The 14535-nt window shown below is 39.0% G+C and overlaps 1 protein-coding gene across 7 annotated transcripts in view; it reads left to right on the forward strand.

Moving 5' to 3' along the window:
- The first annotated feature begins 1668 nt into the window (after window positions 1–1668).
- Window positions 1669–14535, forward strand: part of CREB1 (cAMP responsive element binding protein 1) — a 56756-nt gene continuing 43889 nt past the window's right edge. For 6 of the 7 annotated variants that reach the window (XR_014265185.1, XM_082467283.1, XM_082467284.1 and 3 more), the window contains exon 1: window positions 1669–2238. The gene's annotated coding sequence lies outside the window, so the exon portion shown is untranslated. The remainder of the gene's footprint in view (window positions 2239–14535) is intronic. The other variant, XM_082467282.1, reaches the window with a different exon arrangement.

Here is a 14535-nt window from a genome sequence, read left to right on the forward strand (position 1 = left end):
GCCACAAATCCTATATTTTTAAGGCAGGTCTAGGTGATTCTGATGTGTGTCGGAGGTGTCTTAGGTTTCTGAACTGAGTAGATGGACAGGCTGTACTTTACTGATCCGAGGTCTATGGGAAGAGGCTTTTGGAGGGAACAGGTTGAGTTTGACATCAAGTCATCCAGATGAAAGTGTAGCACAGGCAGTTAGAAATATGCATCTAGAGTTCAAGAGCAAGATCTAGGCTTGAGTTTTGAGCTGACAGTCTTTGGCAGAGAGTATTTGAAGCTACCGGAAGGGGATGAGACCACCTAGGAAAATGCACATGGTGGGACTCGAGAAGAGGATAAAGCTCTCAACAGGATTCCAATATTTAACAGCTGGCTAAATGAGGAGAAGCTGGTTGTTGAAGAACCACCAGAGAGGTAAAAGGAAAACAAGAGCAGAGGGCAGAGAATATTTGGATGAGGGTGTGGGCAATGGTGTAAAATGCCAGAACGAGGTCTTGTAAATGAGGCCTGAAGCTTGTCTGTGACAATTCAGAGCTGCTTCGGGTGTGTGGTAAGAACAGAAGCTAGACTAGAGAGGGCTGAGGACTGAGACATGAACGTCCACGGGGTAAGAGACAATCGTGGTTGGAGAGGAATTTAAAGAGACAAATCTTTTCAAAAAATGAGAGACTTCACGATGTTCAAATACTGGACAGAAACGCCGGTAGAGAAGGAAAGGTTGAAAATAACGGAAGCAAAGGGGGACATTCTTCAGCCCAAAGAGAAAGGACGAGGGGATCTACAGTACCAGGCTAGGGAACTCTTTCTTTTTCAACAGTAAGCCAATATGGGACGGAGCTCAGATTTAGACCCTCTCAGCTTCCTAAAACATGTTTGCTTTAAGGGACGGAAAGTGAATTACAATAGACATAAAAGCCCGGGAGAGGACTGCCGAGTTCAATAAAAAGGATAATGGTAAAGTCGGTATCGTGTCTCGGGTGACCTCTGAAAGGGCAGTTTCAGTAGCTTCGAGGCAACGGAAATCACACTGCGGGTTCAGAGGCGGAGTGGGTGGTGAAGAAAAGGGTGCAGCGGCTGCAACCCTGTGCTGTAGAAAACGGGCTGTGAAAAGAAACCGACACAGGATGGTGCAAAAAAAAAAAAAAAAAAAAAAAGGCGGGCAGGTGAGGAAGGTAAGACATTTCGAAAGTGTAGAAGAGCAACCTCGGTCAGGGCAGGTCACGGCTCGGAGGCCGAAGATGTGCCCCCCAGGCCTGGCCGTCCTCGCTGTTGGACTGAACCCCGCCAAGGTGACCGGAGTCCCAGAGCCTCCGTCCCCCGAAATAGAACGGCCCCGCCGGCGGGCGCCAGGTTTCTCAGCGGATTCTCGAAGCAGAGCCGCCCGGCCCGCCCAGAGGGGCGGGAAACCCTCCCCACCGGGGCCAACGACGCCCCCGGGCCGCGCCGGCGCAGCGCCGCGGCCTACCGTCCCAGCGTCCAGCCCAGGCCCCAGGCCTCGGGGGCGACCGCAGAGCCGCTGCAGGCCTTCCTCCCCGGCTCGCAGGACTCTCGCACTCAGCCGCGGCCCCGACCCAGTGGCGCGTCTCCCTCGTCCCGGCAGCGTTTGAAAGTTCCCGGGGCTGGCGGCGCTCGGGGACCCAGACGCGGCACGCCGCAGCCGCCCTAGAGCCCGCCGCTTACCGCCGCAAGGGCAGCCCGCGCGGGGGTTTCCATCCAGCCGTCGACACCCCTCGGGAATTCCCCACCCAGCCACACACAAACCCTAACTCTTCCTGCAAATTTCCGCCGCGGGTTTTATCCGTCGATAATTGGCGGGGAGGGGGGGGGGAGGGGGAGGGCGGACTTGGATCACTCCTCCCCACCCCTGGCCCCAGACCACCTCCGCCTTCCCTCTCCCCGCGGAAGCCCTCCGCCGTGCCCGAAGGAACTCGAAGGTCTTCGGCAAGTTCCGCCTCCAGCGCTGAGGGCGGGGCCGCTCGAGCTCCTCCGGGCCGAGCTCGGCTGTTTCCGTGCGCGGCCGCTGCGCACTCGGCACTGGGCGGCGCTGGCTGGCTCCCTGGCTGCGAGTCCTCAGTCGGCGGCGGCTGCTGCTGCCTGTGGCCCGGGCGGCTGGGAGAAGCGGAGTGTTGGTGAGTGACGCGGCGGAGGTGTAGTTTGACGCGGTGTGTTACGTGGGGGAGAGAATAAAACTCCAGCGAGATCCGGGCCGCGAACGAAAGCAGTGACGGAGGAGCTTGTACCACCGGTAAGAGGAGCAGGAGGAGGAGGCAGGAGCCGGAGAGAGCCGGGGGGACGGAGGGGGGACGGGGAGGCGCCGGACACCAGCGCTCGGGGCCTTCCCCTCGCAGGAGGGGCCGTGGTAAAGATGGAGCCTCCGCCCGAACCCCACACCATCGCCGCCGCTCGCAGCGAACAAAGAATAATGGCGGCGGACTGGAGCCAGCGGCGGCCGGGGCGGCAGCGACTCTGCCTGCAGCCAGCGGCGGCGCTCATGGCGGGGGGCGGCGGGCGGGGTGGGAGCCGGCGGCCGGCCGCGGCGAGCTGGCGCCCGCGTTCCCGCCGCCGCCGCCGCCGCCGGGCCGGGCCGGGCCGGGCCGGGCGCGGAGCCGGGAGCCTAGAGCCCGAAGCCGCCCCGGGAGAGGCCGCCCGCCGGCCTGGCCCGGCCGGGCGCTGCCCCCCACGCCGCCCGCCCGGCCCCCGCCGACCGCCTCGCCCCCGACCCGGCCCGCCGTCCGCCCGGGCAGCGCCACCGGGGTGCCCGCGGGGGGTGGAGGAGGAAGAAGGCGACAGTTGAGGGCAGAGGAGGTGAAGGTGCCAGCCTTCCCGGTAGCCTCCGTGTCTGCATGCCCGCTTCGCGAGGGGAAGCGCTGCTCCGGCTGACCTACTCTCCTCTCCACTCTCTCTTTGTGCAATAAAGTTCGAAACCCAGTGTTTCTTCTCGTACTGTATTTTATTCACGCCCTTTCCCTCTGCTCCCACCCCATTGGAAAGATGTTTTCTGTGTTTTTCTGCTTACATGAAGGAATGAGAACTCGCGCTTTTTAAAATAATTTTTGACTTTTTCCCTCACTCTCTTTTTTTTTAATCAGTAGTCATGGAAATGCATTCTTTTGGGGAGGAAGGGGGTGCTAAGAAAAACATTGGTAGTAACTTTTAAAAAACTGTTGGGATCTTGTAAAAGGGAAGCTGATGTTTGAAAACAGTTTCGGTTTTAACCCTTTTCAATAAGGGAATAATCACTTGAGAGATTCTGAAACACTTTGTTGAAACGCATATTAGCCGATGTACTTTTGTTTTACATCACCTTTTTGGGGGGGGTGGAGCCGTGGTGTTGGGTCTTCCGGATCTCCCCTCGCACCCCCTACCATGTTTCGCACATCTTTCTTTCTAAACGTAAACAAGAGATTGGTTAATACTAATTCTAAAAACAGGCATTTAAAAGTATCCATTATTAGTCTAGCATGCGGTAGGTAACCCCAGCCCCAGACCGACAATAATTTAAGCCGCAAGGTTTATTTTTTCTTTGCCTGTTGGGGAAAAGGGACAGCAGAAAAGTCATTGACACATCAAAGATTAAAAGACAATTTTTAAAGGACCTGGGATATGACCTATTTGTTTGTCTTGCCTTCTTCAGAAGTTAGAATTTCATGCTAGCCTTAGCTTACAACAGTTTTGCCTTCTAAAGGTTTAGTTAGTATAAAAGATACTTTTGGTTGCCAGCTACTGAAATCTTTTACACTCATTTCCTGATTTAAAAATAAAGCCAAAATGGTTATTTTAAGTGATGCAAAAGATGAACAGGTTATTTGTTTTTAAAATACTTACCTGTCTCAGAGTGTGATAGAAACAAGGTTTCTTGTTAGGAATAAATATTGTTAGTAGAAGCACTGTCTTCTGATTTTCTGTTTGCAAGTCACTTTTCCAAAACCTACTTTGCTGTATTGCAAGTCTTTAAAAAACCACCTTAGCAATTTGTCATTGCCAAGAAACCTAATTAAGAAGATGTAATAAAGAGTTTTTCCATAAGAATTGGGAAGATGGTTTTATTTCCAAACACTGAGGAAATTATGGTCTTGATGATGCTATAGATTACTGGTTTTCCTTAAGGATTTTCTGCAAACCAGCATAAGTTGAGTAGAATTTTTTTGCCTTACAGACTATATGACAATGACTCTTCCTTTGTTGAATTAAGAAAAAAAAAAGTTTTCTGACAGGTTTTTTCTTCAGTCTTATCCGAAAGATTTCTTTTTAATTTTTATTTATAAATTCATAATCTAATTCTTGTAGTAATCTCAGGTGAAACTTTTTAAACTTATATTCATTAATATTTGAATATTCATTTAGAGCTTGTTACTAAATTATACTTCTGCTCCCTCCCAGGGATCAGCAAAAATTACAGCTAAATCTGTTTGAACCTTTTTTTTAATGGACATGTATTCAGAAAGCCAATGAGTCTTTCACACAAATTGACTGAAAAATATTAAAAGGACACTTCTTATGGAATTTAAAACTTCAGTGTTACTCCTTTTGAATGATTTTTTTTTCCACATAAGAGCCTAAGGAAACTTAGAAACCTGATTCATAAAATGGCACCTTCTTTTTTCTGCTTTCTGAAATTCATTTTCATGATTAGATCTGATTAATAGACTTTTTGTTTCTTCGTAGAGAAGTAGCTTTATTTTTTTTTCATTCTAAGACATTGGGTTTTGTTTTGGGGGGTATAATATGGTTACAGTAAAACCAAGTATATATCTCCAACTTCACCTCATTTTAAAAATCTTTTTCCTTTTTTTACACAGTAGAAAAAAAATATTTACTTGTAACCTAATGCTTAACAATGTATCACTGAAATTTATAATTTCATTTCAGTATCTTATCAGGAATGGTTATGTAGACTTGTTTATAGCCAGCCTGTGACATAATCTTGTAAGCATATCTTTCTTCATGTTACAGTGTCACCTCCAGTGATGGCTTCTTTATTGAATAGTTAGAGCTCAAATCTGAATTTAAGGATATAGGGAATGGAAAAAATGAAAAGATGGTTTTTTTTCTTACTCATGTATGAACTCATCTCTACATTATCACTTGAGAAACAATTTGTGGTACTTCAAATATTTAGCATTTACTGTGACAGAGAATGTAGTTAATGGAAAGAGCATGGGGTTTGGGAATCACATGCCAGTTTGAATCCTCCTGTTGCCACTACTGTCATGTGCCTACCCTCAAGGAATTTTGTGACCTACAAGAAGTTTCTTGATCTTTCTCAGCCTTAGTTTCCTTATCTGATAAAATTAGAATAATACCAGGTACTTTATAGCATTGTGAGATAATTATAAAGTACTTCCTTAAGGATTCAATTAATGACAGCTATTTATTTTTAAGGTTTATTTTAACTTCCTAGCTTGGAACCTTGGGCAGGTTTCTTCTCTATACCTCAATTTCCTTGGTCATAAGTGTACAATATCTAGCTCATACAAATGTGGGAATTAAATAAGTTAATGCATATTAAACATGGGGCATGTCACAAGTGCTCAACAAGTGTTTCCTATTATGTTTAAAATTACTCATCATTATTATTGTTACTGTGTTTTAATACACTGGGCCAGAAGCTGCAGCGAATCCAAAGATGAATTACGTTGTCATATCTCTACCCTCAAGGAACTTTTGGGGACATGATGACTAATAATGCAGAGTATATGTCATCAGAAAGCAGTCAAAGGAAAAAGAGATCACACTTGATGAAGATGGAAGAAAGGAGGATTATATTTTGTATTTCCAATTTTATTTTTTTAATAAGTAATTCATTCAGATAGTCCATAATTCAAAACACATAGGATGTAATACAGCAGGGAGTCATGTGTTTTGCCCCCACCCTCCAGTCACCCACGTGTCACCAATTTCTTGTTTGTCCTTTCAGAGGTGTTCTGTCCATACACAAGCAAATACGTATGTACTCTCCTCCCCGCACATCCCTTTTATACAAATGGTAGTATACTATGTACACTCCTATATCTTGCTATTTTCACTTAACGTGGTTTAGCAGTTGGTTTGTGTCAGGACATAAAGAGCTTCATTCTTTTAATTATGAGGCACCTCATCATCTGGATATACCTGTGTTTGTTAACCGGTTGGTGAGCTGATTTTATTTTTAGCTCCTTTGTGACCTTTTAAAGTAAGGAATGCTGTCATTATGCCTTTATTTCTTTAAATGAAAGATTTCGTTTGAATGAGAGATGCCAGTTTGTGATAGGAAATTATTTGAACTGCCTCAATTACCTTTTTAGTTTCAGGGTTTTTTTTTAAGTTTTATTAAAATGATCGAGATGTACATGAAGAGGAAAGCAAGCTGTAGAAGATTTAAGTCTCAAAGTGAATTTAATCTGAATTTAACTCTTTTGTTGTGGTTCTTATAGCCCTGAACAAACTACTTCCTTCTGTTATTTCAACCAAAAAAAGTCTATAGTTTTCTCTCTGAATGAGAAAGAACATCTCATGTAGTCCAGACCTTTTTTTAAACAGACTATTCTCATGGAATATTATTACTCAGTAATCCTGATTAGTGTACTAGCTTTCTCCCTGAGTTAATTTTTTATATACTCATTAACTTATTTTTTGATGATTTTCTAATATTTCTTAGTGTCATTAATCAGTGAGTTTTATATTTGATATCTAAATGAATGGTGAGTTTCTTCTATATGATTGTCTACTGAGACTTTACTGCTGAGATGAATTTTTTTTTTCTTTTTTTTACTGTGAAAGTCCTTGGTCAACCAGTTGACCCGAGTAATACTCATTTCAACTAGAACACAAAACAAGTTTCAGTACCTGTCTTTCTTTTTTGGACCTTCTAAGCAGCATTTAACTATAGTTCATTTTAAATATACATGCTGTTAGTGTATTTATCTTTAAAATATACATGCTGTAAGTTTTTTAAGTTGATTAAACTTAGAAAATGATAACTAGTACTCCAGCAGCAGGGACAGAAAAAAGTTCCATATCTTTCAAAAAAAATCATTAAATGAACCTTTTACCGTGTATCTCATTCTTTGTATGCATAGGTTGACAGTTACATATGTTAAAGCTTTTAATGAAAGAATATTGTCTTAACTATTATTTTGAGGATTTACTAGTATTTTTATATAAAATACTAATACATGCTATTTTTACCCACTCAGTGACTAAAATGTTTACAAAGCACTTATCTTTCTAGATTTGGTGGGGGGGGGGAGTGGGTAATTGAAATCTGTAAAGGCAGAAAAGTTTTCTTCTGGAACATATCTGGAGGCTAGCAGGGAATGAAATGATTTCTCACAGTGTCATTGTATCAGTGAATTGCCTTTTGGGGTAGAGGTAAAGATCATGAACTAGAACAATGGCTACTTGCTTTCCTCTGCCAATTTAATGCATATGCTAACTCAGTCATTATATGTGGTTAGTCTGGTTAAACTTTTTGGAGTTGTAAGAAGAAAGTATGGTTTTAAATTTATTCTGTATTATCAAATCTGTAAATGTAGGTTTTTGAGACATATTTGAAACACAGATAAGAATAGCCATTTGTTTCTCTTCTCACCCAGCATGCCCCTCTTTCCTTAGTATATACAAAGTCTTGTCTTGCGTCCTGTTTGTTTTGTTTTATTTTGTTTTGCATTCTTCTCTTTTCTTAGCTCTGCCAGTCCTGGCCCTGTAAAGATATGTTTTGTTATTTTACCTAGTTTTGTTCACCTGTCTCCTAGGTTACCAATAAGAAGGGGAGGAGGGGAAGATTTATCATTCATACTTTGGTGACAGTATTTTACATACCCAGTGATGAAAAATTACCTTTATGTATTTAATCAATTCTTGAGGCTAGTTACATGAATCTCAACTTAACAGTAGTACCCCTTGTTAAACTTTTAAATGCCTGAGTTGCTTTTTCTCAGGGTTGAGGTAAGGTAATAAAAGTTTACCATAAACGAGATGGGTTGTCTGAACAAATTGTTCCTGGCTGGATTAATCTAGACTCTCTGAATAGTCTATCAACAGTCAAGGTTTGGAGAGTAAGAGGTCTGAGGGATCGATGGTAAGTTTTTTCCTGAAGGAGAGAAGTAAAGACTGACATTTGGTTGGAGAAGAGAGAATTAAGTGAGAAGTTAAAATAACTAAGTAATGACCTTGGTGTCAGAGTAGAGGGTAGATCTGAGAGTTTATTTATACCAATGGTAATATAAAATGTCTTTCCCAAAGATTAGTGAATCTTCTTGGAAACTAAGTTTTCTTTCTTCAATTTTAACTCTTTTCCTAATGAGCTGGTTATCTGCATGTGAGTTTCTGGTTATAATTATATGACAGCATAGATGGAACTAAAAGTGTTTGTTATCTAAACAAAGCTGAATAACAAATTTTGAGGGTTGTTATACCTATTTGTGTAAGCGATTAGCAGTAGGAGACTCAGAAATATCTTCTTTTTCATCACTGAAGTGAAAATTATTGCTTGTTCTGAACTCTGTACTCTTAAAGGGGTATCATTTCCTTAAAAGTGTCAGTAGCAGCTTTATTGTTTGCTGTTACGGTTTTACTTCCTGCCATTTATCAGTCTAGTCATTTATTCAGTGAATGTTTATTGACCATCAGCTTTTTTATAGTTGGTGGAATAAACACAAGAAAATTTATTCATTTAGGTATTTTTATAGATATTAAATGAAGTATTGTTCTAGTTGCTATAAACAGTAAAGCCTGAGTATGTGGCTTTACTGCCCTCACGGAACTCACAGTATAGTGGAGGTGACAAAAGTATAAGAAAGAATGATTTATATGTGGCAGAGTATCAGTTTTCACTATGTTGAAGGACTACTGAGTTTAGAAGAGAAGGCGTGAGAAGGCGTTCAGTGAGGAAATGTTTTGTGAGAAAGATAGTATTCAAATTGCATATGGAAGAACTTGGCAGGTAGAAGTAAAGGGGAGTATATTGTAAGCAGTGGCATGGACAACAAAAATGAAGACGTGGAAGTAGAGTGAATTTGATATGTTCACAAGTTGGTGAGGTGAAGAAAGTGTCACATTCACTATAAATCCACACTACGAGGAACCCTGCGTGAGGCAGGAAGCTTTATTAAGTTATTCACGTAAGAGGAGGAACGACATGATATTTTGGGCTAAAATGTAGATATCCTGACTCTAAATCCTTTCTCCTTCATGATAGATTATATTGCAGTTTAAAAATTGGACATCATTGATTCATTTTTAGCAGCATTGTTGAACTACAATTGACGTACCATACAATCTACCCATTTCCAGTGTACAGTTCTATAGTTATTTAGCATGTTCACAAGGTTGTGCATCTGTCACCACAGTCAGTTTTAGGACATTTTTGTTACACCAAAAAGAAACTCCACATCCCTTAACCATCACACCTCAATCTCTCCATACCCCAGCCCTAGGCAACTACTAATGCACTGTCTCTAGATTTGCCTATTCTGAACATTGCGTATCAATGGACTCTCTTGTGATGAGCTTCTTTTACTTAGCATAATAATACTTTCAGGGTTCATCCATGTTGAATCTATCAAGACTTCATTCCTTTTTATTGCTAAATAATACTCCGTTTTATGGATATGTAGTATTTTATTCATGAATTCATGGATATTTGGACTTTTGGGCTATTGTGAATAATGCTGCCATGAGCATTCATTTATTGCACATGTTTTCATTTCTCTTAGGTTTATACCTAGGAGTGTAATTGCTGGATTATATAGTAACTATGTTTAACTATTTGAGGAACTGCCAGACTGTGCCAGACCTATGGTTGTATCTTTTTACATTCTCACCAGCAGTATATAAGGGTTCTGATTTCTCTGTATCCTCACCAACACTTGTTTTTATTTTTTATTGTAGCCATTTAGTGGGTGTGAAGTAGTATCTCATTGTGGTTTAGATTTGTATTTGCCTAATGTTGTCTGGCATCTTTTTGTGTACTTATTGGCCATTTATATATCTTGGAAGAAGTGTCTGTTCAGATCCTTTGCTCATTTTTAAATGGGGTTATTTGTCTTATTATTGAGTTGTAATAGTTCTTAATTATTCTAGATACAAGCTTCTTACCAGATATATATGATTTATAAAATTTTCTTTCATTCTGTGGATTGTCTTCACTTTCTTGGCACGAAAGTTTTTAATTTTGACAATTTCCAGTTCTGTTTTTTTCTTTCGTTGCTTGTGCTTTTTGGTGTCATATCTTGGACATAATAAATTCTTATTTAATTATTACAGACATTTTCTAAATATCTCTGAAAGCCCAGGCAAACAGGACACCACTATTTAATGAAAAATAACTAAATCTACTAATGCATATTTGGAGTTACACCCCACCTGCTCTGGTCTTCTCTTTTATCCTGTGTCCGGATCCCTTAGTTGAGTGACTGACCAAAAGAAGCAAAGATAAAAATCAAGAAATAACAACTTTGAGTGAAACATTTTGATACAGTGTACTATATTTTGCAAATTATTTGTTATGAGAGAATTTATTATGTTTGTGTGGGTGTAGTATATTACTCATAAATTCTGCTGTTTTGGGGGAATTCACACTTAGCAAACTTTTACCATGCAGGCGGTAGTAACTCCTTCATTTTTTGCAGATGACTAAACTGCGCTCTGGAGAATTTAAATTTACGTACTGGTAGAGCCTTTTCCCTGGGCAAGAAATAACAATAAAGCATAGTCTTCATCACTCTGAATATTAACAGCATTATCCCTTTGTGGAGAAAGTTTCCAAGGCTCTAGCTTTATTGATGATTACTAGAAATTTTTGTTCCTCGACAATAGTTAAGTTTTGGTTTATAAAAGTTCACTTGAAGGAAGTATTGTAGCCAAGGTCTTGAAAAATATATTGATTTCATTATCTTATTAATTAGGTCTGCATCAACAGAAAGATTACCATAAATAGCCAGCTCTTGCTTTCCTTTTTTCCATAATTCATTGTTTTCCTATCATTTCAAAATAGAAGTTTATAGTTTGAAGTCATTTTAACTAAATACTTGTTTGGAGGGAATTTATAGGTAAACTGATGGTAGCGATTAGTTTATATTTGCCTAACTCTTTTATATGTATATAATACATATTTCATCTCTTACTATTAGCTTGTGAGCTCTTTGAGAGAAAGGTTCTTGCCTGCTTTAAACTATAGTCCTCATAATTTTTGGCAGAACACTTATTATGTAATGTGCACAGAAAACTTATTTATAATGAATGAGTCCCTCTTGGAGGGTCGCAGATTTAAAAGGCAAGATTAAAACCAATCCCCCTTAGATTTGCACAGGTTAAAGGAAGCAGACATAAATGCTTATTAGACAACTAAAACACTGAAATTACAGATTTATTTTTTAAAAGCCAAGGAAATTAGGTTCGTTTTTCATAGCTTAAAAAGAAAGTTTTCTCCTTTGAGTTTTAGTTAATTCTGATGCTTTACTAATACTTCCCACCTCTGAAACGTGAAAAATAGCATGAGATTGTATTAATCAAAGTGATTACCAGAAATCACTGCCTGATTGGTAAAAAAGTACATTTACCTGAAATGCTGGACTTGATTCAGCATTGATTCTTTCAGGATTAGAGATAAAGATACCTAAACCTGAAGTGAGTCTTTATCAAAACTGTACGTAAAGTCTTTGCTCTTGTCTGCATGTCATTTTTCAACTTTGTAGATTAACCATGGCTAATTTTTAAGATATAGTTCAATATACCCTTGGTGCTTTGAGTGCTTGGGATTTTTCTGGTAAGCAAGACATAATTAAAATGATTAGCATGTTGCTTAATAGTTCATGCAGTTCTGCTGTCAAATATTTCTTCACTTTTTATAATATTTGAGGCTAGGTGGTATAGCCCTAAACAGTCTTGTGAAGTTCTTACAAATCTCTTAACATCTTTAGTTCCCCATCTGTGAAGTCACAGCTAAAACCAGAATTCCTGTTTTATGACTCCCACCATATAACATGTGCTGTCTCACTTCAGGAAAATTGATTTTCACTCTTTGATGTCTAATTTGTAAATAATTCACCAAGAATAGCATTTTAAAATTTAGTTCAAAACAGAACTGTTAAAATAATAAACGTTAACTTTATAAACTTATTTTTTGAAAACACTTGGACATTCATTTTCCATTTCAATGTAAGTGATTTTCACATAGTCCCTGGGATTTTATTGAGTAAATGGAATAGTAGGCTATAAATTTTTAACTTTAAGGCATAACTTTTGTAGGTCCTTACAGTATTAGCCTTGAGCTAGTTTATGAAGCAGAACTTAAAATTTGAAGACAGTTTCACTCTTTAGTCAACACGGAAATTGCTTTTCTAAAAGTAACTGTATGTAGGAGGTGCATAATGCTTTTTTCCTTAAAAAAAAAAATTAGCTTCAAAAATCTATTTAGTAGAACTTCATATATAGAAATTTATATAGGGTCACTTCTTTGAAAGGCTCAAGGTGTGAAAATGGTATCAGATGTGTGTTTGCAAAGAAAGGAGAATAGGAAGAGTTGGGATAAAATGTTATTATCTAAAATAACGCATAGTCATAGTTGCTGCTTTGCTAAGCAACACTGTTTGTCTCTTGGTGACCAGATATGTGAAGGCTTGTTTCAGAGCCATGAGTAGTCTTACCTGAAGGAAAACAAGGCAAATACATTTTGCCAGTACTTAAAACAATAATAGTAACTTTGATTTGAGAAATCACTAAAGCTTTCTTACTGAAAGATACTATAGAATTAGTCGCACTAGAATATGAGGATGGCTATATCATAAATCATGCAATACATTTCTATAAATCAGATACTTTCCTAATTCACTTCTGTTAAGTACTTCCTTTGAGGACAGTATCTTTCTTATAGAGCATGCTACACATTTTAAAATAACTTTACTTATTAAAAATAGCATTTAAATGCTCTGGTAATCACAAAACTGCAATAAATCATAACATACAAATCTTGAACTTAATTAAAGCAGTTTCTCCGAGTTCAGTCCAATAAACAAATCAGGGAAATAGTTTTATTAAATAACATTGAAAAGATTCCCCATTGTTGTATGCCTTCTTTTTAGGTAGTGGTAGTTGAGTACTGGCATGTACTATTAATACAAAGAATTTATTAAAACATACAAATTTTCAAGCTTTTATTTTTGTCTCATAAATGATTAAATCTCACCAAATTCAGATCACACAGAATTAGTTTCATATACAACTTACCTTGCCTTCCTCTAATATCTAGACTATAGGCTAAAGTATGGATTTGTATTCCAGTTAAGGGAGAAAGACCTTAGTAGGAGCATAGAGAAAACTGTTTCTGAAAATTATGTTAGAATTTACTTAGCTTGATAAAGATACCAGTTTATTTTAGTTTATCACATTGGCTGTTCTGACTCTTTCCCTAAAAATGTATGTATATAACCTTATTTTGTTAGGGTGCAATCAGTCTAATCTAATAAGATTCTTACAGTTGAAGATATGTGTGTTGAGAGGGGAGTGTGAATGTGTACATATATACATACCTACACACATGTATATGTACACATGCAGCATTTGAATATGCTATTTTCCTAGCTGGTTTCAGTGAAAGTATGGTGTATTTAATAGCAAAAGACTATTAGCATCAGAAACCTGGACCATTAAATTTCCAGTATTGATTGCATACATCTCAGTTCTGCTAGATAGGACATACGAGATAAAGATAAATGAAGTATTACAAGGTTAACAACCAAAAAATATACAGGGGAAAAAAAAGCAGAGGAAAAGAGGCAGTGCAACATAGACATTGATTCCTGGAAAGCTAGAGTCCTTTATGTAGCAGCTGAACATTTTGCCACTCTCTTTAGTAAATTAATCGTAACACTTTTAGAATATTAAGACATGTTGAAGGTGCAAGAATGTGCTAGCAAGGCTTTCAAGCAGTTGTAAAATACTAAAAACTAAATAACAGGTACGAAATAACTGTAGAAAGTATTGTACATCACCCCTAGATGTTTTTAGGTATACTTATGCAAAATGTTTTTAGTAATATATCTGCCTATGACAACAAACTAGTCATTTAGTTTTAAAATCATGTGCCCAAATGTGACTTTTGCTGTGATTACCCTGGAGACGTTAGACTTCTGCTTATGTGATTTCCTTAAATCCCTGGACTTCCAGATTGACGAAAGAGTTCAGGAGGAGTCTCCCACTTGCTAGGTGCAGGGGAAGTTTTTCTTCTCATTTATAATTAAGGTCATTTGCATTTTAAAAACCACAGCATATGTTCATATGTTCTATTAATTATGAATGTATTGTTTCTTCTTCAGAGTCAAAATTCACAGTTCATTTCTCTGAATACTTACCTCTCATCCTAAACTGGATTAAATTTGTCATAGATTTAAGGGATTAAAAAGTAAACTAAGTTGTAAGGGAGATGGATTTATTTTTCATAAACGTGAACTAGAACGTTTAGGATCATAAGGACTTGGGCACTTCTTAAAGGTCAAAATATTTTAGGACAAAGAACAAAGTGAAGATTTAGAGCATTCTTTCCTTTTGCTTAATGGTTGTTAGC

Source organism: Balaenoptera physalus (genome assembly GCF_965194825.1).
Source record: "Balaenoptera physalus genome assembly, chromosome: 6".
Lineage (NCBI taxonomy): Eukaryota > Metazoa > Chordata > Mammalia > Artiodactyla > Balaenopteridae > Balaenoptera > Balaenoptera physalus.